This window comes from Pleurodeles waltl, chromosome 6, assembly GCF_031143425.1.
Source record: "Pleurodeles waltl isolate 20211129_DDA chromosome 6, aPleWal1.hap1.20221129, whole genome shotgun sequence".
NCBI lineage: Eukaryota > Metazoa > Chordata > Amphibia > Caudata > Salamandridae > Pleurodeles > Pleurodeles waltl.
The window spans coordinates 1259533660-1259561035 of NC_090445.1; positions in this window are offsets into that span (position 1 = coordinate 1259533660).

Genomic DNA, 27376 nt, shown 5'->3' on the forward strand with positions numbered 1-27376 from the left:
AAACCTCATTAATGCAATGGTTATAAATCGGATTAGTTTACGAAATGTATTTTGTCACTTTCTTGCTATTTCATTGAAGTGATGGAATTGGTTTCACAAATCATAGTATATTGACTTAAATAATTTATTTCATTTTATGTTGTATGCAGAATATAAGTTGTAATAATAATGAATTTACATAACAAAGTTCATATAATGACCAATGCCATCAATCCTACTAAGTTGTATATTAGTCTGAATTCTAGCCTGCTAGGCCTTGAAATGGTTTAATTTCTCCTCTCTACTGAGTTGGATTGAATGTGTGATATATTTTATGTGCACTTCCTAAGTAATCTTTTTCTTTTCAGGACATCTCTTCACATCCTTTTTTTTTTTAGCTTGCATGCGTATAATTTATAATGTTAGATTATTTACCAAAAAACACTGGATAATCTAACCATACCATTAATTCTGCTTTATTATTTAAGGGTGCTTCATTTGTAGCTCAAAACACATTTGATACATAATCTAGGTTTTTACAATTTGTTTTCTTGTAATTCATATTAAGTCCTACACCCAGAGTACGTGGACAACCATCTGCCACTAAGGATACCTCAACTCCATGCCAGGATGAAGCCTTCAGAGAGGATTCTACTCCTTCAAGTCAATATGATGAGACGCAGCTTGGTCCAGCTTGTCTGTCTGGGTAGACAGTTCAAGTGAGTCTCACTCAGCCCACACCTACACCTCCCTCCCCAGCTGTTAAAACACCTCAGCTAATGGATACCTCCACTCTCTGTGTCCTGAATCGTTTGCACCTCTGTCCTAGCTGTTGTTGAGCCAACACCACCTCCTGTTCAGCCAAGACCCAGTGACATGGGACACACTGGCTCAAGGGCACAGGGTAGTGGGGGTAGAGTTTGTGGGAGGGAATCTGTGGGAGAGAAAAGTGAGGCCAGTGGGTCCATTGCCATCCTGGTCACAATTTACCCAGTCATGGGATCCCTACATCAGTCCTAAGACATGATGGCCCAGGTCCTTACAGTGCTCCAGAACATCAAGCAGTTGTACACATCCTGCCTCACAGTAGGATTCCAACATCAATAACACCAGTAGTCAAACTCATGGCAGTACCACTTTTGTGGTGCCACAGATCATTCTAATACACTGTGGCAATATCTAGTAAAATGTCACAACCAAATGTAAGTGGTATGCTACAAAATGTTCTTTCTACTCGCCTCCCCCTCACTATCACCCCTATCTACCCTTTCGCTACCTGCCTCCCTCACTCCTCTACCTATCCCTCCATCTAACTCCCTCACTCACCCCCTCCTCCTATCTACCTATCTTTCTATCTCTCCACCTATTTCTCCATCTATCTATTTCCCTATCTCTCCCCCGTCCCTACACCCCCTCAGTTACCTATCTTCCTATCCTCTCACTCTACCTCTCACCCTCACCCACCTCTACCACCCCCCCTCCCCTATCTTCTCAACCCTACTCCTATCTATCTCCCTATTCTCCTAAAACTCTAACACTCACCCCCCTCCACCCTTAACCCTCCTCCCCCAGCTCTTCTCACTCTACCTGTCCCCTCTCCCTCGCGCTTTCCCGCCGCGACCTCCTGCACACCCCCACCCCCAGCTCCCATTCGCCCCCAGCTGACCCCTCCCCCCCTCTTATGGAGGCCGCTGCGCGACCGCGCCGCTGGTGCGCCAGAGGCAAGCCCGTCTGCGCCCGTCCGCGCCTGGCCCGTGCCCAGCGCCCAGCGCCACGACCCCTGGTCCCCAGCTCTCCCGTACCCCGCTGACCCACTACGACCCCACCACCCTCCACGCCCTCAACCCCGGGCGCTCCAACACCTGCTTCCAAGCCCACCCCAAACGCACCCATGGACCCTTCGCCTGTAACTCCTGCAAACACATCTTCCACCACGCAACTACCACGACCACCAGCCCACGCGCCATCAACCACCTCAAATGCATCCTGGTCAACGCTTGCTCTGCCCACAAACACGCCGTTGAACTCTGGGACCTCCTGGACTCCACAGCTCCGGACGTCGCCTTCATCACGGAAACCTGGATGAACGCCTCATCAGCTCCAGACATCGCCATTGCCATCCCCGAAGGCTACAAGATCTCTAGAAAAGACCGCACCAACCAAGTAGGAGGAGGTATTGCCATCGTCTTCAAATACTCCATCAGCGTCACCACCTCCACCGAAGACACCCCTCTCGCCGCTGAACATCTGCATTTTCAGATTCGCACCGACCCCAGGACCACCCTCAGAGGATCCCTCGTCTACCGTCCCCCCGGACCGCGCGCCCCTTTCAGCGACGCCATCGCCGACTTCATCTCCCCGCACGCCCTCGCCTCGCCGGACTACGTCCTCCTAGGCGACCTCAACTTCCATCTGGAACAAAACAACGACCCCAACACCACCGCCCTGCTCGACAACCTCGCCAACCTCGGCCTCAAGCAACTGGTGAACACCGCCACCCACATCGCAAAGACACACGCTTGACCCTATCTTCTCCGCCAGCAAGCACATCTTTTTCAGCCACACCTCCGCTCTACACTGGACCGACCACAGCTGTGTCCACTTCACATTCCGACGCGAGACCCGCCACCTCCGCACTCAACCCATCCCTCGTCGACAGTGGAACAAGATCCCCGAAGAGCAACTCTTCTCCGCACTCGCCGCCAACCAACCCACCCTCACCACCGACCCCAACGACGCAGCCCTCAGCCTCACGAACTGGATCTCCAACTGCGCAGACAACCTTGCTACCCTCAAATGCACGCATCGACAGGCCAACACCAAAAAACCTCTCTGGTTCTCTGACACCCTCAAAGAATCAAAGAAAACTTGTCGCGCCCTCGAGAAGGCCTGGCGCAAGGTCCACACCGCTGACAACATGACCGCCCTCAAGAACGCTACCCGCGAACATCACCACCTGATCCGCGCTGCCAAAAGGAACTTTTTCACCGACAGACTGGACAAAAACAGCCACAACAGCAGAGAACTTTTTAGCATTGTCAAGGAGTTCTCCAACCCCAACGCCAACGCCGTCACGCCCTCACAGGATTTGTGCGAATCCCTCGCCACCTTCTTCCATCGCAAGATCAGCGACCTCCATGATAGCTTCGGACACCAGACCCAACCAAGCATCACCGAACCCGCACCCCCGGCCATCACCCTCAACGACTGGACCCACATCAACACTGAAGAAACCAAATCCATCATGAACTCTATCCACTATGGCGCCCCTTCGGACCCCTGCCCTCACTTCATCTTTAATAAAGCCGACGACTTCATTGCCCTGCACCTCCAGGCCGTCATCAACTCTTCTTTTTCTTCTGCTACCTTCCCCGAATGCTGGAAACACGCCAAAGTCAACGCCCTACTAAAGAAACCTACGGCTGACCCGAGCGACCTGAAAAACTTCCGCCCCATCTCTCTCCTGTCCTTCCCAGCCAAGGTAATAGAGAAGACCGTCAACAAACAGCTGACCACCTTCCTGGAAAACAACAACCTGCTCGACCCTTCACAAACCGGATTCCGAACCAACCACAGCACGGAAACCGCCCTCATCTCAGTCACAGACGACATCAGAACCCTGATGGACAATGGTGAAACAGTCGCCCTCATCCTCCTCGACCTCTTGGCTGCCTTCGACACCGTCTGTCACCGCACCCTAATCACCCGCCTCCGCTCCACCGGGATCCAAGGCCAGGCTCTGGACTAGATCGCCTCCTTCCTCTCAAACCGTTCCCAAAGAGTTTACCTCCCACCGTTTCGCTCAGACCCCACCGAGATCTTCTGCGGCGTACCTCAAGGCTCATCGCTCAGCCCGACACTCTTCAATGTCTACATGAGCCCCCTCGCCGACATCGTACGCAAGCACGACATCATCATCACCTCCTACGCCGACGACACCCAACTTATACTCTCCCTCACCAAGGACCCCGCCAGCGCCAAGACCAACCTACAAGAGGGTATGAAGGACGTCACAGATTGGATGAAGCTCAGCCGCCTAAAGCTGAACTCTGACAAAACGGAAGTCCTCATCCTCGGCAACACCCCATCCGCTTGGGACGACTCCTGGTGGCCCACGGCCCTCGGCACTGCACCGACCCCCGCAGACCACGCCCGCAACCTCGGCCTCATCTTGGACCCTCTTCTCACCATGACCAAGCAAATCAACGCCGTGTCCTCCGCCTGCTTCCTCACCCTCCGCATGCTCCGCAAGATCTTCCGCTGGATCCCCGCAGACACTAGAAAAACCGTGACCCACGCCCTTGTCACGAGCCGCCTGGACTACGGCAACACCCTCTACACTGGGACCACCGCCAAACTCCAAAAACGCCTGCAACGCATTCAAAACGCCTCGGCCCGCCTCATCCTCGACGTACCCCGCAACAGCCACATCTCCGCACACCTGAGACATCTGCATTGGCTCCCAGTCAGCAAAAGGATCACCTTTCGACTTCTCACCCACGCACACAAAGCCCTCCACAACAAGGGACCGGAATACCTCAACCGACGCCTCAGCTTCTACGTCCCCACCCGCCTCCTCCGTTCCTCTGGCCTCGCGCTCGCTCCCGTCCCTCGCATCCGCCGCTCCACGGCAGGTGGGAGGTCTTTCTCCTTCCTGGCAGCCAAGACCTGGAACTCCCTCCCTACCAGCCTCAGGACCACCCAGGACCACTCCGCATTCCGGAGACTCCTAAAAACCTGGCTTTTCGAGCAGCAGTAACCCCCCCCCTTTCCCCTAGCGCCTTGAGACCCGCACGGGTGAGTAGTGCGCTTTATAAATGTTAATGATTGATTGATTGATTGATTGATGAGACACATCAACAGCTTCATACACTTAACACAAAACAAGGATTGTCCAAATGTGAAGGGAGGTGAGTATGCTATGGGTTGAGTTAACATCTGGTTAGAGCAAGTTAAGCAGAAGATATTGCCTTGGTGCCAACATTCAGCAGAAAACAAGTCTAATGCAGTCTCAAACACTTCTATTCAGTGACTGTGCAAGTTATCTTTATACAATATATGTACATCCAAGGTGTGTATGTCTTTCACAGAATCAACCCATGTTCCCTTTGTACTCTGCAACAGCAGCACATAACTGCAAACGTCACAACTTCAAACTTTGAAAAGTCCCAATGAAGAGGACATGGTTAAGGATCCTAACACAGAATAACATGAAAAAATAATGATTTTACATGACAAAATAGACAGATTACAAACGACAAATTATGAGGACACATTCACTTAGAACAATCGAAGATAAACAATGTAAATGAACACATTAGTCAATGTGCCAAAACTTTGATCGACAAACAATTTTGCCTTGGAATTTCCTGAACTACCAATTCCTAAACAATTGCCAGCACAGACTAATTTGCTCATTATCTTACAAGATGTATTCACATTGAATGTAATGTTATGTAAAGATATATTTACGTTCATGTGAAGAAGTTCTCAATATCATCTTGATGGACACCAGTTCCTTCCTCTTCATCATTGTCATCTTCATTTGCCATTTCAAGATCCTAACACGGCGGTTCATCACAGTCTTTTTCCTCTGCAATGTATGGGATGTTCAGTCGCAGGGCTATGTTGTGCAACATGCAACAGGCCCTGGTGATTTTGCACACCTTATCGGGTGAGTAGAGGAGGGCTCCAGCAGTCAGCAAAATCTGTTTTTTAGGAGCCTAAAAGCCCACTTCCTGGGCCTCACTGAAACAGAGTTCTCCTGGCATTGTTGGATTCGTCAGCGGAGCTAGCAAACATGATCAGTTAAGATAATCTGAGTCTCCTATATGAAATAAAAAATATATTGAGCAAAAATATCTAATACCATTGTACACGCTTAAACTAGAAATCAACCAAACAATTATAATGTTTCTTTCCAACAAGCTAGGCCTTCTCAGGTTTAAGCTGGCTGTGACATTTACAGGAGTATGCTGCTGTTCTGTAGGACAACTGAATTGTGTTGATCCTGGGAAATGGGCAAACATGCTTGAGATATACAAATCTGGTAAGAAGATAATTTGCACATTGATTAAATGGAAGTTCTTCTGATTGCAGTAGACCTGTTCTTTGTTGTGTGGTGGCACTAAGGCAATATGTGTTCTATCAATTGCTCCAATCATGTCGTATGCCACCCAAAGCATAAAAACCTTTCTTCACATTGGCAAAATTCTCATTTTGTGGAAACAGGATGAAGCTGTTGTGTATCATCATTGAAGAAATAACTTTTAGTAGCACACCACTGAAAGTTGGTGGTGACCTTCCACCAGATACTGCCACAGTGTATTGGAAGGATTCTGTGGCCACAAAATTGAGTATGATTTTGACTATTAGTGTTATTGATGTGGGACACCTATGGTGAGGCAGGGTGTCTGGCTCCATCTGATGACATGAATCAATAATAAAATGTGTCTATTGAACCTGGTTTTAAGATTATATCCCATTCTTCCATGGTGTCAAGGTCTGGAACTGTAAAAATAAAAATGGCAGACTTTTTGGGTCATGCATGGGTTGTAAATCTTTTTTTCGACATTTGCGAAATGATTCTGTCACACAAATATATGAAATTAATACATTAAGATTTGTGGTGTTATATTTTTTTGGGGGGTAAATGGGAGAAATATTACCTAAATTTAATGTTTTGGGGGGAAGTTATTTTTGATTATTGATGTCAGATTCCTGTTGTGAGGCAGAACATATGGCTCCAGCTGATGACATAAATCTAGAATACTTTGCCTATTGAATCTGAATTTTTTGATAGAAGTCCCAGATGTCATCTTCTACATCTCCTTGGGTTCATATGTCTGCAGTTAAGAAAAAAGAGGAATATCTTTTTAAATGTGCCAATATTTCTCTGGCAATCAACACACATCTCTTGTCTTTGCAAAATTCCATATATTTTGTGAGATGTATGTACACAACATTTTTAGTAATGCTGTAAATTAAAATAATGTCTAACTTGTATGATATTTTAAAAATATAATGTGTAAATAATACATATGAAATGTATTATTTATACATAAAATAAACCGCACCACTAGTACATTTAACTACAGTAACATATTACATTATTCTGTTTTACAGTTTTTTTAAAAACAGTCAGGGGTGTGGAATTTAATAAAATATCTACTTGTCCATGGGATAGGTTGTTTCATAAATCCACTTGTCCTGTAAAGAAATCTACCTGTCCCTTTGGTGCCATGTAATGCAGCAACAAATTATGGCAGCAATCTCATTATGTAAGAGATCTGATAATAGTCCCTACTGATGCAAAATCCTTATTTTGCCACCTTTCTGCAGATCTATATACTGAGGCTGGAGGAAGCAGTAAGCAATAGTTCTAGGGCTCGAATGCCTTTGAGTCTGCAAACCTACGGACTTGCATGTTTTAAGGATTTTCACTAGCTCTTCTTTAATCTTTTCCCATAATGAGAAAGGTTGGAAATTTACTCCTGACAATGGCAGAAGAAGAAGTTCTTCCAGGGTTGGGAGGGAAAAAATGGTTAGAGGGAAAGTGAACTGGTAAACACTCAAAAGATTTTCATATGAGGCAATCTACACATGCATATTAACTCATGCTAAAATATAGTTCATAAATATTCTTGGGAGTGCATGAAAGCCGCTAATTCAAAGACATATACCATTGGTACACTTGTGTGACTTTATTTAAGAACTGGATCCCTACTGAGGTCTGGAGTTAACAAATCCATTTTGTTTTTATTAAACATCTCTTTCTCTATCAGCTGGCTTTACTGTAAGTGATCACATTCTGCTCTTCCACAAGGAGCATATTGGCACACAAAGTAGTTTTGTTCAGTGCCAGGAGCTTCTGTGGCAAACAGTGGCACAACAAAACTGGAGGGCCCTCCCCTGCACTCACTCAGGTCAGGTGCTGTGCTGAGGGGCCCCTCTGGATGGGGCTGTGGGGCCTTTGTTACACCACTGGTGGCAATGTGTGCTTTTTGAGAACAAAACTTTTTTTTCCTTGTTGCCAGTGTTTGTTACAATGGTGAGAGCCTGGAAGCTCTCACAACAATAAAGTGTTACAAAAGCCATATCAAACAAGTCACAAATTGACGAAAACAAAAGACTCACAAATAAGGTCAGATCACTTGGCTTTGAGAGTGCTTGTTAATTTTCAAGCTTTGCATAACCTTGTTGAAAATGGTTACACTGATTTTCCATTAGGAATATTTTTTTAAAATACTAGCATACATCAACACATTTTACTAAATGACGCTTCAAGGAAATAACACCCAAAATGTCATAGTGGTGAAACATATTTTTTCCTACTTGCATTTTTTTCTCAACATTTTATTTTGAAAGCAAAGGGTCATCACTCTTGCTTACAAGCTTCTGCAAACATTTGCATGTAATCAAAGAACATTATGGGAGCATTATACATAGCCTCATATTAAAAAACTTTTCACAAAGTGTACTGTTACAAATGGGGTCTCGGGTTGGCAGTCAGTTTGCACTCTGTCCAAGCATAGACCCTCACTCTGGTCAGGGTAAGGGAGTTACACTCCTAAGAGAACTCCTGTGCACACCCTCAGTAGCTTGGCACATGCAGTCAGGCTTATCTCAGAGTCAATGTGTAAAGGATGTGTACCAACACACACACAGTAATGCAATAATGCAAAGAAAACACTATAAAATGGACCAGTTTAGAAAAATAGGTAATATTAATCTAAATCAAGCAAGACCAAAATGATAAAAATCCAACATACACAAGTCAAGATATGAATTTTCAAAATAATAAGAGTCTTACTCCATAGAAACAGTTGATTTTACACAAAGAACCTGGTTTGCGTCAAAAATAAAGCCACACGAGTGAGCGTGTGTCGTAAATGTCAGTGATGCATCGATTTCTTACTCGCAAGTGAGGCCGTGCATCATTTCTTCTCCAGTGGGGTCAGTGATGCATTGTTTTTTTCTCCCGCAAGAGAGCGATGCATTGATTTCTGGACGGGCATCTCTAATCTGCGCAGGCATGCATTGATTTTTGATGCCCAGCGAGAATGTGTGACAAATCTGGCTGCACAGTGTTGGAAAACTGCACTGCGTGGGGTTTGCATAGTTATCAGCAGCCGCAAGTGGGTTTTGCATTGTTTCTCCACCCACCCTTGGAGATTCTTCACAAGCAGGAATATACCACAAAGTCCAGTCTTTGTCCTCCTTCAGGCAGAAGCAGCAACAGCAGGCTAACCCAGCAAAGCACAGTCACAGGCAAAGGGGCAGTACTTCCCCCTTCAGCTCTTCACCTCTTCTCCTTGGCAGACATTTCTCTTGATTCCAGAAGTGATCAAAAAGTTTGGGGTTTTGGGTCCACTACGTATACTCCTTTCTGCCTTTGAAGTAGGCAAACTTCAAAGGAAAGTCTCTGTTGTTCACAAGGTCCTGCCTTACACAGGCCTGGCTCCAGACACACAGCAGGGGGTTGGAGACTGTATTGTGTGAGGGGAGGCACAGCCCATTCAGGTGTAAGTGACAACTCTTCCTTCCACTTTAGCTTAGATGTCTCATCAAGATATGCAGGCTACACCCCAGCTCCTGTTGTGTCACTGTCTAGAGGGGATTCACAAATAGCCCAACTGTCCATCTGACCCAGACAGGGAATACACAAGCAGGCAGGGACACAGAATGGTTTAAGCAAGAAAATGCTTACTTTTAAACTGATAATCTAAAAACCACCTTCACTAATATATGTATTTTTAAATTTTGAGTTCAGAGACCCCAAACTCTAAATCTCTATCTGCTCTCAAAGGGAAACTGCACTTTAAGGTTATTTAAAGCCCCCCCCCCCATGTTAACCTATGAGAGAGACAGGCCTTGCAAAAGTAAAAAATAAATTTGGCAGTATTTCACTTTTAGGACATGTAAAACACATCAGTACATGTCCCACCTTTTACATACACTGCATCCTGCCCATAGGGCTACCTAGGGCCTACCTTAGGGGTGCCTTGCATGTATAAAAAGGGAAGGTTTAGGCCTGACAAGTGGGTTCACTTGCCAGGTCAAATTGGCAGGTTAAAACTGTACACACAGACACTTCAGTGGCAGGTCTGAGCCATGTTTACAGGGCTACTCATGTACCAGTGCTGCAGGCCCACTAGTAGAATTTGGTTTACAGGCCCTGGGCACCTCTACTGCACTTTACTAGGGACTTCCTAGTGAATCAAGTATGCCAATCATGGAAAAGCCAATCACATATATAATTTACACAGGAGCACTTGCACTTTAGCACTGGTCATCAGTGGTAAAGTGGCCAGAATGTAAAAAACTGAAAAACAGAGTCCAACACGCAGTCAAAACAGGGGAAGCAGAGGCAAAAAAGATAGGGGAGACCACGCTAAGGATGCCAAGTCTAACATGTGTCCCTCACAGCTGAACGTGGGGAGAACTGCATCACCTCATGGGAGTTCTCATCACTAATGCAGAAAAACTGAACAGACCATCAGCATTGACGTGTTCTGTTCCAGCACGGTGTTCCACTGTAAAGTTCATTCCCTGTAGGGAGAGAGACGACCTCAACAGTTTTGGGATCTCACCCCTCATCTGCATTAACCATCTGAGGGGCCTGTGGACTGTCAGAACCCGTAAGTGAGTCCCAAACGAGTAGGGTCTTAGCTTCTTCAGTGCCCAGACCACAGCAAATGCTTTACGCTCAATTGCACTCGACCCACGTTCTCAGGGAAGTAACTTCCTACCATTGAAGGGTACAGGCTGGTCTAGGCCATCTTCATTTAGCTATGACAACACTGCTCCCACACCATGCTCTGAAGTATGAGTCTGCACGACAAATTCTTTAGAAAAGTCAGGTGTCTTTAGCATGGGTGCCGTGCACATGGCTGCCTCCAGGACATCAAAAGCTGTCTTGCAAGCCTCAGTCCAGGTCACCTTTCTGGGTTGTTTTTTGGAGGTTAACTCAGTCAAGGGAGCAACAATAGTGCCATACCCCTTGACAAACCTCCTGTAGTATCCTGTGAGTCCTAAAACGGCTCTCACCTCAGTCTGGGTCTTGGGAGGCACGTAAGCAAGAATGGTGTCAATCTTTGGCTGTAGGGGTGCCACCTGGCCACTCCCCATGTGGAGTCCCAAGAACAACACAGAACCCTGCTCTTTTTAGCACTTGCTTGCCTTAATAGTGAGGCATGCCTTCTGCAGGGCCTCTAACACTTTGCATGTATAAAAAGGGAAGGTTTGGGCCTGGCAAGTGAGTTCACTGCCAGGTTGAACGGGCAGGTTAAAACTACACACACAGACAGTGCATTGGCAGGTCTGAACCATGTTTACAGGGCTACTTATTTGGGTGGCACAACCAGTGCTGCAGGCCCACTAGCAGCATTTGGCTAAAGGCCCTTGGCACCTCTAGTGCACTTTACTAGGGACTTCCTAGTAAACCAAGTATGCCAATCATGGAAAAGCCAATTACACATATAATTTACACAGTAGCACTTGCACTTTAGCACTGATCAGCTGTGGTAAAGTACCCAGAATATCAAAAACAGCAAAAACAGAGTCCAGCTCACAGACAAAACATTGGAAGCAGATGTGAAAAAGACAGGGGAGACCCTGCCAAGGATGCCAGGTCTAACATGTCCTTTTTTATAACTGTAACCTCTGTCAGTATTGCAGTGTGACCTTAAAATGTTTATTTACAGCTCTCACCCTTCTAATGAAGGATTTTCTTTAAAGAAACATAAATAAAAGTTCGAACAGCATTCACATATGGACACACATAATATCCCAACTACAGACAGTTCCATTCTCTGTAAACTGGAAGCCAAAGGATTTGTGATGCAGGGGTTTGGGCTTACTTGTTCCAAGGACAAAATAAATATGAAAAGTTGTTGCCCTTGACCCCAAACAATATGTCCCTGGCACCGGGTGATAGGAATTCCACATCCCTGAACAGTAATGCTTGCATTTTGTATATGTAAACAAACTAGCCATCATTTTGTGTGGGGGTGATGTACTTAACATTTAAAAATACAATGGTTCATATTTAAAATGGCAGCTCCCTGACCTTGCTGTCAGGAAATTTGCAATCTGATGGCCATCGGCAGACATTGACTGCGTAGTGGGAGTAAAACTCCATGACGGACACATCCATTGGCTAACGTGTGTGACAGCAGCATAGGAAAGCCAATGGATGTGTCCATCTCTATTGACAATTGCGTACATTGTGTACATGTACGCGGCGTTATGAAAATAGCTCAGTTGCCTCTTAACACTGCAGCCAACAACAACTCCTCCATTTTTGCTGCTGTTACTATCCTCTGGGAGCCATGATACCTGGCAAAACAGTTGACAGGGCCACTAACTTTTCAGCAGAGAAGTTGGAATTGCTGACCATGGAGGTCCTGTCTCTGTACAGCCAGCTGTATGGGACACCAGAGGAACAGGTACATGAATGAACAGAAAAGGTACTTCTCACTAACTTGTGTTTTCTAAACACAGGCTAAATTGTTCCTTTAAGTTCCTGAGTGTAGTGTTGTAATTGGAAAGAAGTCAACTCAATAATTTAACTGTGTAAATGATGTTTAGCAATGTTTTAATGCATATAAATTGAAATTAAAAGTTATCTTGATAATTAAGGTAACTTTTCATTTCATTTTACTTGCATTTCAAAGTTTTCCATTTACTAACTGCATGCCCCTTACTTCCAGTGGCCAGTAGACACTGGGCCATAAGTGCAAGAGAGAAATGTAAAGTGCTGAATAATAATTCAAGTTATGAACTTGTCTGAATAATTGATTTTTGCCCTTTTAATGTTTCCCACATTCAAAATTATGAGTGTCTGTTTGTTTTATAAACGTAATGGTGCCACATATGGGGAAGGTATGTCGAGTGCTGCAAGTACATATGACACAGACTCTCAGTCACCCGTACAAATATATCCCATTCCTACACGCACATGTTCATACATCACCAAAGACCGCACACTTATTGACACACGTGGCAGCCCATCCATACTTCCCTTAGTCATAGGATATGGTTCTAATTATAGTATCTGACTCTTTGGACACTAGGCATTAAGCTGATTCAGCTGGGCATGGGGTTGTGTGGTAACAAAGGGCAAGTTGTTTAGCCTTCAGTACCTCACATTGATTTGCCCTGATCAGAAGTAGCTCTCACAAGAGGACGTGTTTCAGACCCCTGGTCTAGGTGATGTTAGTGACCTGGATTTTTAAAATAAGGACATGAAAAGTGATGAGGGCAGTCAGCAGGTCACTACAAATATGTTGTTTCAAGTAAATTATACATTTGTAAAATGTGCTGTACTAATGTTTTAGAAATGCTTGTGAGAGATTTATCCAAATTGTGTTACATCAATACAAAAAAAACTTCACAAAATATTTTTTTCTTTTTTTTCCATATCCTTCCAGGTCAACGCCTATCAGAAAAAGGCCATACAGAATGCTATCGCCAAAAGGTTTTAGACCCTGGGGGTCTACAAGCGGTGCAGCATTTACTTTTGAAAGAGGTGGGAGGACCTACCAGGCTGGACCAGGAAGTCATGTGGCCTATCTCGAGCTTGATGGCAGTGGAAAGCCCAGTAGCAGCATCAAGGAAGTATCTTTTTTTTGGTTCCGGCAACAAATTATGGCATCAATATAAAGGTTGACACATGTCAAATGCACAAGAAGAGTTCTGTAAGGTGTACGTTTTGCAGAAGGTGTATGATGATGTGTTTTGTGTATTGATTTGTGGAAAATGTTACCACTAGATTTCTGATCACTACCAAAGGACTGTTTTAGGCAGACAGCTGCCTGCCTAAGAATAAAAGATACACCTAGATTTTGCCTATGTTTTGAGGGACAGTTGTACCAAACAGGCCAAAATTCATGACTGTGTCAGGTGTAACTCACCATCAAAATCGTGAGGTTATATTGACCCTATGACAGGTGACATAGCATACAATGCACTTAGGATACAGCGAGATGTTCCAACTTCACATTGGCAAGTTTGTATAATAAACAAACAGTAATGAGCTTGTGATCCAAAATGACTAGGAACATGAGTACAATGACAAAATTATTTTAGCAAAAGCGTGAAAAATATGTTTTCACTTCAAAAACTTCAAGCCAGTTCATAATCACAGTTGCAGATTGACATGAAGCCTTACTCCTTCACAAATGTGCATGTAAGTCAGTCTGTTTTTTCAAATTCCAATTTGCTAGGCAAACATTATTTTATAAAACAGACAGGAATGTGTATACATTGGTACTAGAGTAACATACATCCAAAAAGAACATTTTTGTGTCCTTTGCTATGTTCAGATGATAAATCAATACTGACGAAAAAGCAGTTTTGAAAGGGACTTTTGCAAATGAACAGTGTACATGGTACAAAGGTTTCTTGGTAGATATTTATTTTTATGACATGAGTTGACTATTCAAAACAACCAATCTGTACCATTCAGAGATGTTAAAGAATTCCAGGACAAATGTGAAATGTTTAATAGAAATTATCAAAAATGAGGTGGGTGTAATGATGGGAAATTGCAAAAATGTTAGCAAATGGGTCCTTAAGATGTTCCCTACATGCAATTGTAAAGTATACCTAAGTTTGAAAGGTTTGAAGCAGGTGAAATATGAAAATTACGATTTATTTTTATAAAAAATAATCATGATGATTTCTCTTTGCACATATCTCATAACAATGTTGCATCTGTACCTGCCTTTTCAGCATATTTGTGAGCAGGAGAAGGTGACATTGGGTAGAAAGATGGGGAAGCAGCTGGCCTCTCTATGTGGGCTGGTGAGACCTCAGACACTGATGGACAAAATGGCATGGAGGGCGAGGGGACTGGAACAGAGGCCACCAGCTCGTCATTTTCTTTGAAGGCCTCCGAAAGCGACTAGTCCTTAGTTGTGGCAGATCCTATAGGACCTTAACCATCTGCATCCTTGTCCGCCTCCCAGATTCCCATCTCCACCCTCCCTCTTGCTCCAACCTCAATTGCTCCCCCCAGAAGGGCTTGGCTATTCTGCCTAAAATGGTCTAAACATTGTATGAGTTTTTTTAATCATGAGTGGGGGCACAACAAATTAAAGACATATGCAGTGTGGTACCACAACAAATTTTTCAGCTTTGTTTCTGTTAGTGAGGAAGAAATATCTTCTCCCTTCATGGGGACCTGGAGGGAATGGCTCAGATGTGTACCACACATGTTAGAGGTTTTTAAGTTACACACACACGCAACATTCTTTTTACACTTGCTTGGGTGTTGGTTCCATTCCCTAGGTAGGAAAGTTGCAGAGGAAGAAAGAGTGAGCAAGTTGGCGACAATCTGCCAATCGCTCATTGGTGGTTGCTTAGGTGAGGCACTTCCTTTATTCACACTTTTCTCTTATATTTAATATTCACCGAGGGGCCCAGGACCTGTTTTTAACTAAATATACACAATGGGGTGGTTCATAGATATGTACTAGAATCTGTTTCCCTGCTTGAAATTTAAGAAAAAGAGGGAACCCCATAAGCATTTATTAGATGTGCGATATAAACAAGGACTTCTATCGGTTGTTGGTATCCTCACCTGCCCCTGTCCCCTTGCTCCAATCGGTGAAGAGGCTATTGACCTGTTATGTAGCATCTCTGTAGGCCAGACAGTGATCGTGAATGGCATCCAGGGCCTTAGTTGCCAAATTCAACAAATGGTTGCATTTCTAGATGCCATTCATAGTTCGATCTCTGCATACAGAGATCATTTTCAAAAATAGCCTCTGCACAGACTGCAGCCCCCAACCAACCCAACCTTGTATTTCAACTTCGGTCCCTTCCTCATCCCCAATCTCATCTTCCACCCCAATCCCAAGCACACTCACTTTTTTGCACACACTTATTCCAACAGACACAAGCATCACACCCACACATTGACACAAGCACACAAAGAAACATAAACATACACCCATCTAGCATACACACAGTACTGACATTACACCCACAGGCACCACAACCACCACACCCACAAGCACCATCACCACACCCTCAACCAGAACACCCATGACAGACACAAGCACCACCATATGCACCACCAGACAAACAACCACCAGCACACCAACAATCACCACAATGACTACCATCACATCCACAACCACCAGCACACCTACAACCACAACATCCACTTCAACAGCACACTCATCCAAAGTCACACACACCTATATGCAAAACAATACCCAATAATCCACACGCTCAGTCACCCAAATACAAAAAACCTACAAAATCACACATATCCAAACATACACCAGACAAACATGCATCTTCAACACATCCAGACACATGCACCTCAACCTCACCACCCACCTCAACATCACACTCACCCAAACACATTCACAGAAAAGCACACCAATAACACCAATCAAACACAAAAGCACACAGTCACCCGAACATGAACACCACACTCCTTCCAAGAAACACACACCCAAACATACACCACATATACCAGACCCACATGCACCTGCAAAACAGACATACACATCACCTACTCCAGCTCCCTCTACCTCCTAAACCCAATCCTTTCCCTCCCCTTCTGCCCCTTCTCCTCCACTCACTTTTACTTCTAACCTGTCCAACCCTGTTAAACCCAACCCCTCTCCACTCTAGAAGGATCCTTGAGGTGCCTGCTATGTGCCCACTAGAAGCCCCTTGTTGAGGAGGTTGTCCCTTGGCAGTGTAATTAGGAGGCAAGTTCTTAAACAAAACCCCAAATATTGATGCAGTGCATCTTCTGTTATTGGACATTTATGTTTTGTGTATGTTGTGACTTTTTGAGAAACGTATCTTATTTAGGATTAAAAATGTTATTTTCACAAAATTTGTTTTGACATTAATTTTCATTAAAAGTAATTGATTTATGATAATGTTATTGATGAATATATGAGTAACCTAATTTCATTTATGACAGTGAACATAACAGATTTTATTATTTACGTATATGTATAGCACATACATTAGTGATAAACATTTGTAATGGACATATTTGTTTTGTTACAAGCATTCATCATGATAATGGACACTTTCACCAAAATTAAACATGTTTATATGTTTTAGCTTGTTAACCCCTTTAGAGCCATGGACGTAATGGTTATGTCCATGGCTGTGCCTGTGTGGTGCCATGGACGTAACCATTACGTCCATATACCGGCCCTCGGGGGAAACGATAGAGCTCCCTCCGAGGGAAACCCCCCAGGTCAAGGCTGGAAGGCAAAACGCTTGCCCCTCTACCCTTGACCCCCCAACCCCCCAATGACATCAGAGGTCACCTCCCATAGCGCTGGAAGCATGCTTCCAGCGCAAATGCAGAAGAGAAATCCTTAGCATTTCTCTTCCGCTCAGGAGGAGGGGGCCAGCAGAGACATGAAAGGAAAGGAAAGGCCTTTCCTTTCCTTTCATGTCTCTGCAAGCATTTCTGATGAAATGCCCACTAAACACCAGGGAATGTTTATGTTTTTTTGATGGGGCAAGGGCCGCTCTCCGGGGGGGGCAAATAATTTTCAGGCCATTTCTGCCCGCCGGGGGCAGATTGGCCTACTATAATTAGGCCGATCTGCCCCCAGGAGGGGCAGAAAACCCCCTAGACACCAGGGATTTTTTTTTTTATGTTTAGGGAGCGACCCCTGGGGGGGGAAATTGTTTCTAGGCCATTTCTGCCTCGGGGGGGCAGAAACCACTAGACACCAGGGATTTGTTTTGGGGGGAAATGAACATAAGGGGAACCAGCCGCTTCGACTAGGGCCGCTCGTCAGGGGGGCAAATCATTTTTAGGCCATTTCTGGGGGGCAAAAAAAAACCTAGACGCCAGGGATTTTTTTTTTGTTTGGTATTACTTTTATGTTTAGTGAGTGACCCCTTCAGCAATGGTCGCTCCCTGGGGGGCCAAATTGTTTCTAGGCCATTTCTGCCCCCCCCCCGGGGCAGAAACCACTAGACACCAGGGATTGGTGTGTGTATATGTGTGTGTTTTGTTTGGGGGGCTGCCCCTTGGGCAACGGTCGCTTCCCATGGGGGCACATTACTGTTGGCCATAACTGACCCCCTTGGGGGCAGATCGGCCTATTTTTGGAGGCCCAATTGTCCCCAAGGGGGGGGCAGAAAGCCCACCAGAGACCAGGGAAGATTTTTTTTCAAAATAGGAGGGTGGGGGATGGCTATACCCCCACCCCAAATAAATGGGGCCAAAGTTGTTCTACCCACCAGTGGGCAGAGGGGGAAATTACCCCCAATCCACACCCCGTGGGGGCAGAAAACCTACTAGATGGCATGGAATTAAAAAAAAAAAAAAGTGGGGTGGTGGCTATCAACCAGTATGGGCCTGGTTATGCCCCCACCCCAACTGAATGGGGTAACAGTCTTTCAGCTCTCTCCCCACACAATAAAACATTTTATCCCACAGCAAGCAAGAAGACTTTTGATTATTTGGGGTTTTGGTTTTACATTTGGGCCATGAGAGCTTGGTAACTCTCAAAATCGTCCAACTTGGAATGGTGAGGGCTGCACTTTTTTGACTTTGGGACGCTGCCATGTAGAAAAATCCACAAGACCCAGACACATCTGAAAACTAAACATCTGGTTGATTCCAATGTGGTGTGCTTCACATGCACCCCACACCATTTTCTTACCCACAATGCCCTGCAAACCTCCAACTTTGCTGAAAATCACACATTTTTCCCACATTTTTGTGATGGAACCTTCCAGAATCTGCAGGAATCCACAAAATTCCTACCACCCAACATTGTCCCATGTATGCCGATAAAAATTCTGCTGCACTCGTCAGCCTAAAAATGTTTTTTTTTCAAACTGCCCTTTTGGACCCGCTTTGGTTTCCCCTCAATTTTGACATGTTTTTGGCTCTTCTCTGTCACAGGCACTTTGCAAATGTGGGAAAAGGGTGATTTTTTAGCTAAATTTGAGGTTTGCTGAGGATTCTGGGTAAAAAAATCATTGGGGGATCCACACAAGTCACACCTCCCTGGACTCCCTTGGGTGTCTAGTTTTCAGAAATGTCTGAGTTTGGTAGGTTTCCCTAGATTGTTGCTGAGCCCAGGACCAAAAATGCAGGTTGCCCCCCACCCCCCTAAAAAAAAAAACAGGTAGTTTTGTATTTGAGAATGTTGATGTGTCCAGATAGTGTTTTGGGGCATTTCCTATTGCGGGCACTAGGCCTACCCACACAAGTGAGGTATCATTTATATCGGGAGACTTGGGGGAACGCTGGGTGGAAGGAAATTTGTGGCTCCTCTCAGATTCCAGAACTTTCTGTCACCGAAATGTGAGGAGAAAGTGTTTTTTAGCCACATTTTTGAGGTTTGTAAAGGATTCTGGGTAACAAAACCTGGTGAGAGCCCCACAGGTCACCCCCTCCTGGATTCCCCTAGGGGTATGGTTTTCAAAAATGTGAAGGTTTGCTAGGTTTCCCTAGGTGCCGGCTGAGCTAGAGGGCAAACTTTACAGCTAGGCACTTTGCAAAAAAATCATCAGATTTCAATGTAAAAATGTAATGTGTCCATGTTGCATTTCCTGTCGCGAGCATCAGGCCTACCCACGCAAGTGAGGTATCATTTTATCGGGAGACTTGGGGGAACACAGAATAGCAAAACAAGTGTTATTACCCCTTGTCTTTCTCTTCATTTGTTCCTTCCAAATGTAAGACAGTGTGTAAAAAAGACGTGTAATTCAGAAATGCCCTGTAATTCACATGCTAATGTGGGCACCCTGGAATTCAGAGATGTGCAAATAACCACTGCTTCTCAACACCTTATCTTGTGCCCATTTTGGGAAATACAAAGGTTTTCTTGATACCTATTTTTCACTCTTTATATTTCAGCAAATGAATTGTTGCATACCTGTTATAGAATGAAAACCCATTGAAAGGTGCAGCTCATTTACTGGCTCTGGGTACCTGGTGTTCTTGATGAACCTACAAGCCCTATATATCCCCATAATCAGAAGAGTCCAGCAGATGTAAAGGTATATTGCTTTAAAAAATCTGACATTGCAGGAAAAAGTTACAGAGTAAAACGTAGAAGAAAAAAGGCTGTTTTTTTCACCTCAATTTCAATATTTTGTTTATTTCATTTGCTATTTTCTGTAGGAAACCCTTGTAGGATCTACACAAGTTACCCATTGCTGAATTCAGAATTTTGTCTACTTTTCAGAAATGTTTAGGTTTCTGGTATCCAGCATTGGTTTCGTACCCATTTCTGTCACTGACTGAAAGGAGGCTGAAACCACAAAAAAATCGTAAAAATGGAGTATGTCCCAGTAAAATGCCAAAATTGTGTTGAAAAATTGGGTTTTCTGATTCACTTCTGATTCAAGTCTGTTGTTGTGAAAGCTGGGAAACTGGAGATTTTAGCACCGCAAACCCTTTGTTGATGCCATTTTCAGGGAAAGAAACACAAGCCTTCTTCTGCAGCCCTTTTTTCCCATTTTGTTTTTGTTAGACTTTTCATCCTTGGCGTGGTCTCCCTTAACTTTTTGCCTCTGTTCCCCGGGTTGTTGATGTGTGCTGGACTCTGATTTTGCTGTTTTTGTTACTCTGGGCACTTTACCACTGCTAACCAGTGCTAAAGTGCAAGTGCTCCTGTTTAAATTGTATGTAAGTGGTTCATCCATGATTGGCATATTTGAATTACTAGTAAGTCCCTAGTAATGTGCACTAGAGGTGCCAGGGCCTGTAAATCAAATGCTACTAGTGGGCCTGCAGCACTGGTTGTGCCACCCACATAAGTAGCTCTGTAATCATGTCTCAGACCTGCCCCTGCAGTGTCTGTATGTGTATTTTTACACTGTAAATTCGACTTGGCAAGTGTACCCACTTGCCAGGCCTAAACCTTCCCTTTCCTTACATGTAAGGCACCCCTAAGGTAGGCCCTAGGTAGCCCCAAGGGCAGGGTGCAGTGTATGGGTAAGGTAGGACATATAGTAATGTGGTTTATATGTCCTGACAGTGAAATACTGCCAATTTCGTTTTCACTGTTGCAAGGTCTGTCTCTCTCTCATAGGATAATATGGGGGCTACCTTTAAATATGATTAAAGTGTAGATTCCCCTAGAGAGTAGATGGACATGTGGAGTTTGGGATCCCTGAACTCACAATTTAAAAATACATCTTTTAGTAAAGTTGATTTTAAGATTGTGCGTTTGGAAATGCCACTTTTAGAAAGTGAGCATTTTCTTGCTTAAACCATTCTGTGACTCTGCCTGGTTTGTGGATTCCCTGTCTGGGTCAGTTTGACAGTTGGGTTGTTTTTCACCTCACACCAGACAGTGACACAAAGGGAGCTGGGGTGTGATCTGCATTTCCTGATTAGCCATCTCTGCTAGGAGGGAGGGGTGGAGTGGTCACTCTCATCTGAAAGGACTGTGCCTGCCTCTGACAATGCTGTCTCCAGCCCCCTGGTGTGTGTCTGAGGCCTTGCCTGGGCAAGGCAGGATTTCACAAGAAGGTGTGAGTCCCCTTTGAAGAAAGGTGACTTCAAAGACTAAAATGGGTATAAGAAGGGCACCCAAACTTACAAACTTCAGAAACACTTCTGGAACCAAGAGGAACCTCTGCCTGGAGAAGAGCTGATAGCTGAGGAAAACGTGCTGCCCTGCCTGTGACTGTGCTTTGTGGAGCTTTCCTGCAGTGCTGCTTCTGCCAGAGTAAGAGGGCAAAGACTGGACTTTGTGTGCCTTCCATCTTGAAGAAGAAATCTCCAAGGGCTTGATGTAGAGCTTGCCTCCTGTTGTTGAAGTCTCAGGGATAGCAAAGACTTCTTCCTGCCAGCACCTGGAGTCTCTGGAGAGACCCCTACTCTGCTCTGTGGTGCCCTTCCAGTCCCTGGGACCCTGAAAGGAGAGGCTGGCAGCCTAAGGACAAAAATACACGCACCGAGCGCCGTGCGGAGAAAAGATCGACGCGAATCCGATCGCGGCTGAGAAAACGACGCGACGCCGGTTCCGCAGCTGAGAAACGACGCCGCAGGAAACGCGACCGAAAAACCGACGCCCGGAGCAGGAGAAACGACGCGCAGCATCGCTGACGGAGGCTGAGAGATCGCACCCTGCGCCGCGGGACTTTCGGATCGTCGTGTGGCTGGCTTTTTCAACACGCACCGCCGTGCCGAGTTGTTTTCGACGCACACAGCCGTGCAGGATTACTTTCGACGCACACCGCCCGTGCGGGGTTATTTTTGACGCAAACCAGGTACATTTACACGCTAGCAGCGCTAGTGTGTTGTTACAACTACCTAAAGACTCTTTTTATTTTAAACCTTTAAAAAATCATAACTTGACTTGTGTATGTTGGATTTTTGTCGTTTTGGTCTTGTTTTGTCTAGATAAATATTTCCTATTTTTCTAAACTGGTGTTGTGTCATTTTGTAGTGTTTTCATTAAGTTACTGTGTGTGTTGGTACAAATACTTTACGCCCAGCACTCTGAGGTTAAGCCTACTGCTCTGCCAAGCTACCAAGGGGGTAAGCAGGGGTTAGCTGAGGGTGATTCTCTTTTATCCTAACTAGAGTGAGGGTCCTTGCTTGAACAGGGGGTAACCTGACTGTCAACCAGAGACCCCATTTCTAACATTGGTGACCAGCGGTCGGGATTTGGACTTGTATTTGTACTTGACATACAGTAATTAAGTGTACACTACTGTTTTGATCTCAGACCACTACGTGACCACATACTACTAGTCTTGTGATTTTTGTTTTTTTACTTGGACTGTTTTTCTCTGCATTCAGTTTCTTTTTTTTCGCTGATCCCGTGATTGACTTTTCTGGAACTTCATTTGAGAACTTGCTTTTCTGTTTTTGGAACTGTGCATATTTTTTTAACCTCTCATCATGTCTCAGTCTGGAGATGCCCTAGCTGAAGCTGCCTTTGACTTGGAGAAATTGGAGAGCTACAAAGTGGCTCAGTTGAAGCAGTTTTGTAGTAATGTTGGCTGTCCCATTAAGAGCTCATCCAAGAAGGATGAGCTGCAAAAGGCGCTGAGGGCCTGGGTGACAGCCAAAGCAGCTGAGGGGCACACAGATGAGGAGCCAGAGGGGGAAGAGGAGTTGCAAGTCACTCACACTGATGTAGTGGGTGGGCCTGCTATGTCTCAGGGGAGAATCTCCAGGGCAGGTAGCAGTGTGTCCTCCAAGAGTCTGACACCTGGAGAGTTACAGGACAGACAGGCAGAGAGGGAGTACCAATTGGAGCTGAAAAAGCTCAGTCTAGAGGTGGAACAGAGGAAGCTGGCCCTTGAGGAAAGGAAGATAAACATGGCTCATGAGCTCAGTTTAAAAGAGATTGATCAGAGGAGTCAGTCCAGTAGGGATGGTGGCAGCAATTCTACAGTGCAGCCTGAGAGAAGGGTACACATCCCAAAAGACCTTGTGAGGGATTATAAGAGGGAGGATGATATCTACTTGTGGTTCAAGGGTTATGAGTCAGCTCTCCACATGAACCTGGTCCCTGAAGCTCATTGGGGGGCAGCCCTGTGGAAGCATTTTGAGGCAGAGGGGAGGGACACACTGACGGCCTTAGGGGATGCTCAGAGTCTCACCTACCCTGCCATGAAGGAGGCCTTACTTACCAGGTATGGTCTCACCCCTGAGCAGTACAAGGAGAAGTTTAGATCCTACAAGAGAAAGGAATCCCAAACATGGTTGGAATGTGTTGATTCTTGTTGCAGGTCACTGGATGGTTGGGTGAAGGGCAGTAAGGTAAACACGTATGAGGGGCTTTACAATTTAATTGCTTGGGAGCACTTGTACAGTTTATGTTTTCCAGAGCTGCGCCAGCACCTCATTGACAGCAAGCTGACTGACCCCAGGAAGCTTGCACAGGAAGCGGACCGCTGGGAGAGCACCAGGGTCCAAAAGAGGTATGGGGGAGACCACGCCAAGGGTGGGCAGGGTCCCTCTCAGAAGAAAGGGGGGGGTAAGGGCAAACAGGATGAGTTCTCTAAAGGGCCCCAAACTGATTCCCAGGGTAAGGATTCCCAACCCCCCAGTGAAAAGAAGCCATGGTTCTCCAAAGGGAAGCCAATGGCAGGTGGTCCCCTACGTAAGTGCTATTCATGTGACCAGGTGGGTCATGTGAGGGGGGACCCCAAATGCCCCAAAAGTACACCGGCACCCACTGGTGCACCGTCCCAGGGTTTGGCCAGTGTAGCGCTTGGGGAGGAGTTGGTTTCAGGTGGGTGGGAACCAGCAGAAATGACCCTTGTCTCACTAGGGGACAGTGAGATGGTCCAGAGAAACCTAGTGCCTGATAACACTAAAAAGTACAGGCAATGGGTGACCATCAATGGACAGAGGGTGGAGGCTCTGAGAGACACAGGAGCCAGTGTGACTACAGTGAGGAGTCACCTGGTGTCTGAAGAGCAGATTGATCCCCGGGTACTTCACCAAGTAGTTGCAGTAGACAACTCTGAGCGCCTCTGCAGAGTGGCGCAGGTTCCCTTTGAATGGGGGGGGTCTCAGGTTCCTGGAAAGTAGCTGTGAGTCCAACCATGCCTGTTGATTGTTTGCTAGGCAACGACCTGGAAGATTCCCCTTGGAAGGAGGTGGAACACAGGTCTCACTTGGAGATGTTGGGTCTGCCTGGGTGGGTATGCGTATCCACCCGGTCTATGGCAGCCAATCAGGGTAGTCAAGAGCCCCTGGAGCCTGAAACAGTGGCCCAGGGGACCGCCAAGAAGAGGAAAGGCAGGGGGCGCGGGAGACCCGCCCCAAAAGTTCCCACGGTCCGGGAGGAGGCAGAGCCTGAGGGTGATGCACCGGAGCCTACAGGGGAACAGGTGGCTGAACTGGGGGAGGTCCCTGAGCTGTCGCAGTGGCAGCAGGAAGGGGGACCCACCAGGGAAGTATTCTGCACAGCGCAGAAGGAGTGCCCTACTCTTGAGGGACTGCGGCAGCAGGCTGCAGCCCAGGCGGCTGGCGGGGCGCCAGGTACTCACCTGATTTATTGGGAGGATGGCCTCCTGTATAGTGAGCCTAAGGTTCCTGAGCCGGGGTCAGCTCGTATGCTGGTGGTACCCCAGGGCTTCAGGACCTTCCTACTGGGTTTGGCTCATGATGTGCCTTTGGCAGGACATCTAGGGCAGGACAAGACCTATAAGAGGCTTGTCTCCCACTTTTACTGGCCCTTGATGAACAAGCAGTCAGCTGCTTATTGTAGATCTTGTCAGACTTGTCAGGCAAGTGGCAAGAGTGGGGGGAAATGCAAAGCTCCCCTCCAACCTTTACCGGTAGTCAGTACTCCCTTTGAAAGGGTAGGAATTGACATTGTGGGGCCTCTGGATCCCAAGACAGCCATGGGCAACAGGTTCATCCTGGTCTTGGTGGACCATGCCACACGGTACCCAGAAGCTATTCCTCTAAGGACGGTCACCGCCCCCGTGGTGGGACGTGCCTTGATGGGGGTTTTTACCCGCATGGGGTTCCCCAAGGAGGTAGTATCTGATAGGGGTACAAACTTCATATCCACTTATATGAAGTCTCTGTGGAAGGTGTGTGGGGTAACCTACAAGTTCACCACCCCTTACCACCCCCAAAGTAATGGTCTGGTTGAGAGATTCAACCGCACCTTGAAAGGCATGATTCAGGGCCTGTCAGAGCCCTTGAGGCGTAAGTGGGACGTCCTCTTGCCATGCCTTCTGTTCGCTTACAGGGAGGTGCCTCAAAAGGGACTTGGCTTTAGCCCCTTTGAGCTCATCTATGGCCACCCTGTGAGGGGACCGCTCAGTCTGGTGAAGGAGGCTTTGGAGAAAGCTCCTAGTAAACCACCCCAGGATGTATTTAGCTACATGCTGGCGCTAAGAAACCAGACTGCCCGCTTCAGGAGTCTCGCTCAGGAGAACCTGGAAGCAAGCCAGGAGGATATGAAACGGTGGTACGACCAGAATGCCACTCTGGTTGAGTTTCAGCCTGGACAAAAAGTGTGGGTCATGGCACCAGTGGAGCCTAGGGCTCTCCAAGATAAGTGGACTGGGCCTTTTGAGGTGGTGGAAAGAAAGAGCGAGGTCACCTATCTGGTAGACTTGCAATCCCCCAGGAACCCCTTGAGGGTCCTACATGTCAACCGCCTCAAACCACACTTTGAGCGAACTGAGCTATCCATGCTCCTAGCGACAGATGACGGGGTGGAGGAAGAGAGTGAGCCTCTTCCTGACCTCCTGTCTGCAGGAGAGAAAGATGGGTCTGTGGAGGGAGTGATCCTCTCCCCCTCCCTGACTGAGGAACAGCAGAGGGACTGTCGCCACGTGCTGGGACAGTTCGCCTCGCTGTTTTCCCTGATCCCAGGAGTCACACACCTGTGCACACATGATGTGGACACTGGGGACAGTACACCTGTTAAACATAAGGTTTACAGGGTGACTGACAGTGTGAGGGCTTGCATTAAGGAGGAAGTCTCCAAAATGTTAGCCCTCAGGGTTATTGAGCACTCCAGCAGTCCTTGGGCCAGCCCAGTGGTCTTGGTTCCAAAGGCTGCTGCTCCTGGTGCCACTCCAGAACTTAGGTTCTGTGTGGACTACCGGGGTCTCAATGCGGTCAGCAAGACTGACGCACACCCCATCCCCCGAGCTGATGAGCTCATTGATCGGTTAGGAGCTGCCAAGTACCTCAGTACGTTCGATTTAACATCTGGGTACTGGCAGATTGCCTTAACTGAAGGGGCAAAGGAGAGGTCAGCATTCTCTACCCCCGATGGGCACTTCCACTTCAATGTGATGCCCTTTGGGATGAAGAATGCCCCTGCCACCTTTCAGAGGTTGGTCAACCAGGTGTTGGCAGGACTGGATGAGTTCAGTGCCGCCTACCTGGATGACATTGCTGTGTTTAGTTCCACATGGGAGGAACACCTGCAACACCTCTGGAGAGTGTTAGAGGCCCTGCAGAAGGCAGGCCTCACTATTAAGGCGAGCAAGTGCCAAATAGGGCAGGGTTCTGTTGTGTACTTAGGACACCAGGTGGGGAGTGGCCAGGTGGCACCCCTACAGCCTAAGATTGACACGATTCTGGCTTGGGAGCCTCCCAAGACCCAGACTGAAGTGAGAGCCTTTTTAGGTCTCACAGGATACTATCGGAGGTTCGTTAAGGGATATGGTACCATTGTTACCCCCTTAACTGAGTTGACTTCTAAGAAGCAACCCAAGAAAGTGATCTGGACAGAGGCTTGCCAGAACGCTTTTGATGCCCTGAAGGCTGCCATGTGCACAGCACCTGTGCTGAAGGCACCTGACTACTCCACGGAGTTTGTTGTACAGACAGACGCCTCAGAGCATGGTATTGGAGCAGTACTCTCACAGCTGAATGAAGAGGGCCTAGATCAACCCGTAGCCTTCATTAGCAGGAGGTTACTACCCAGGGAAC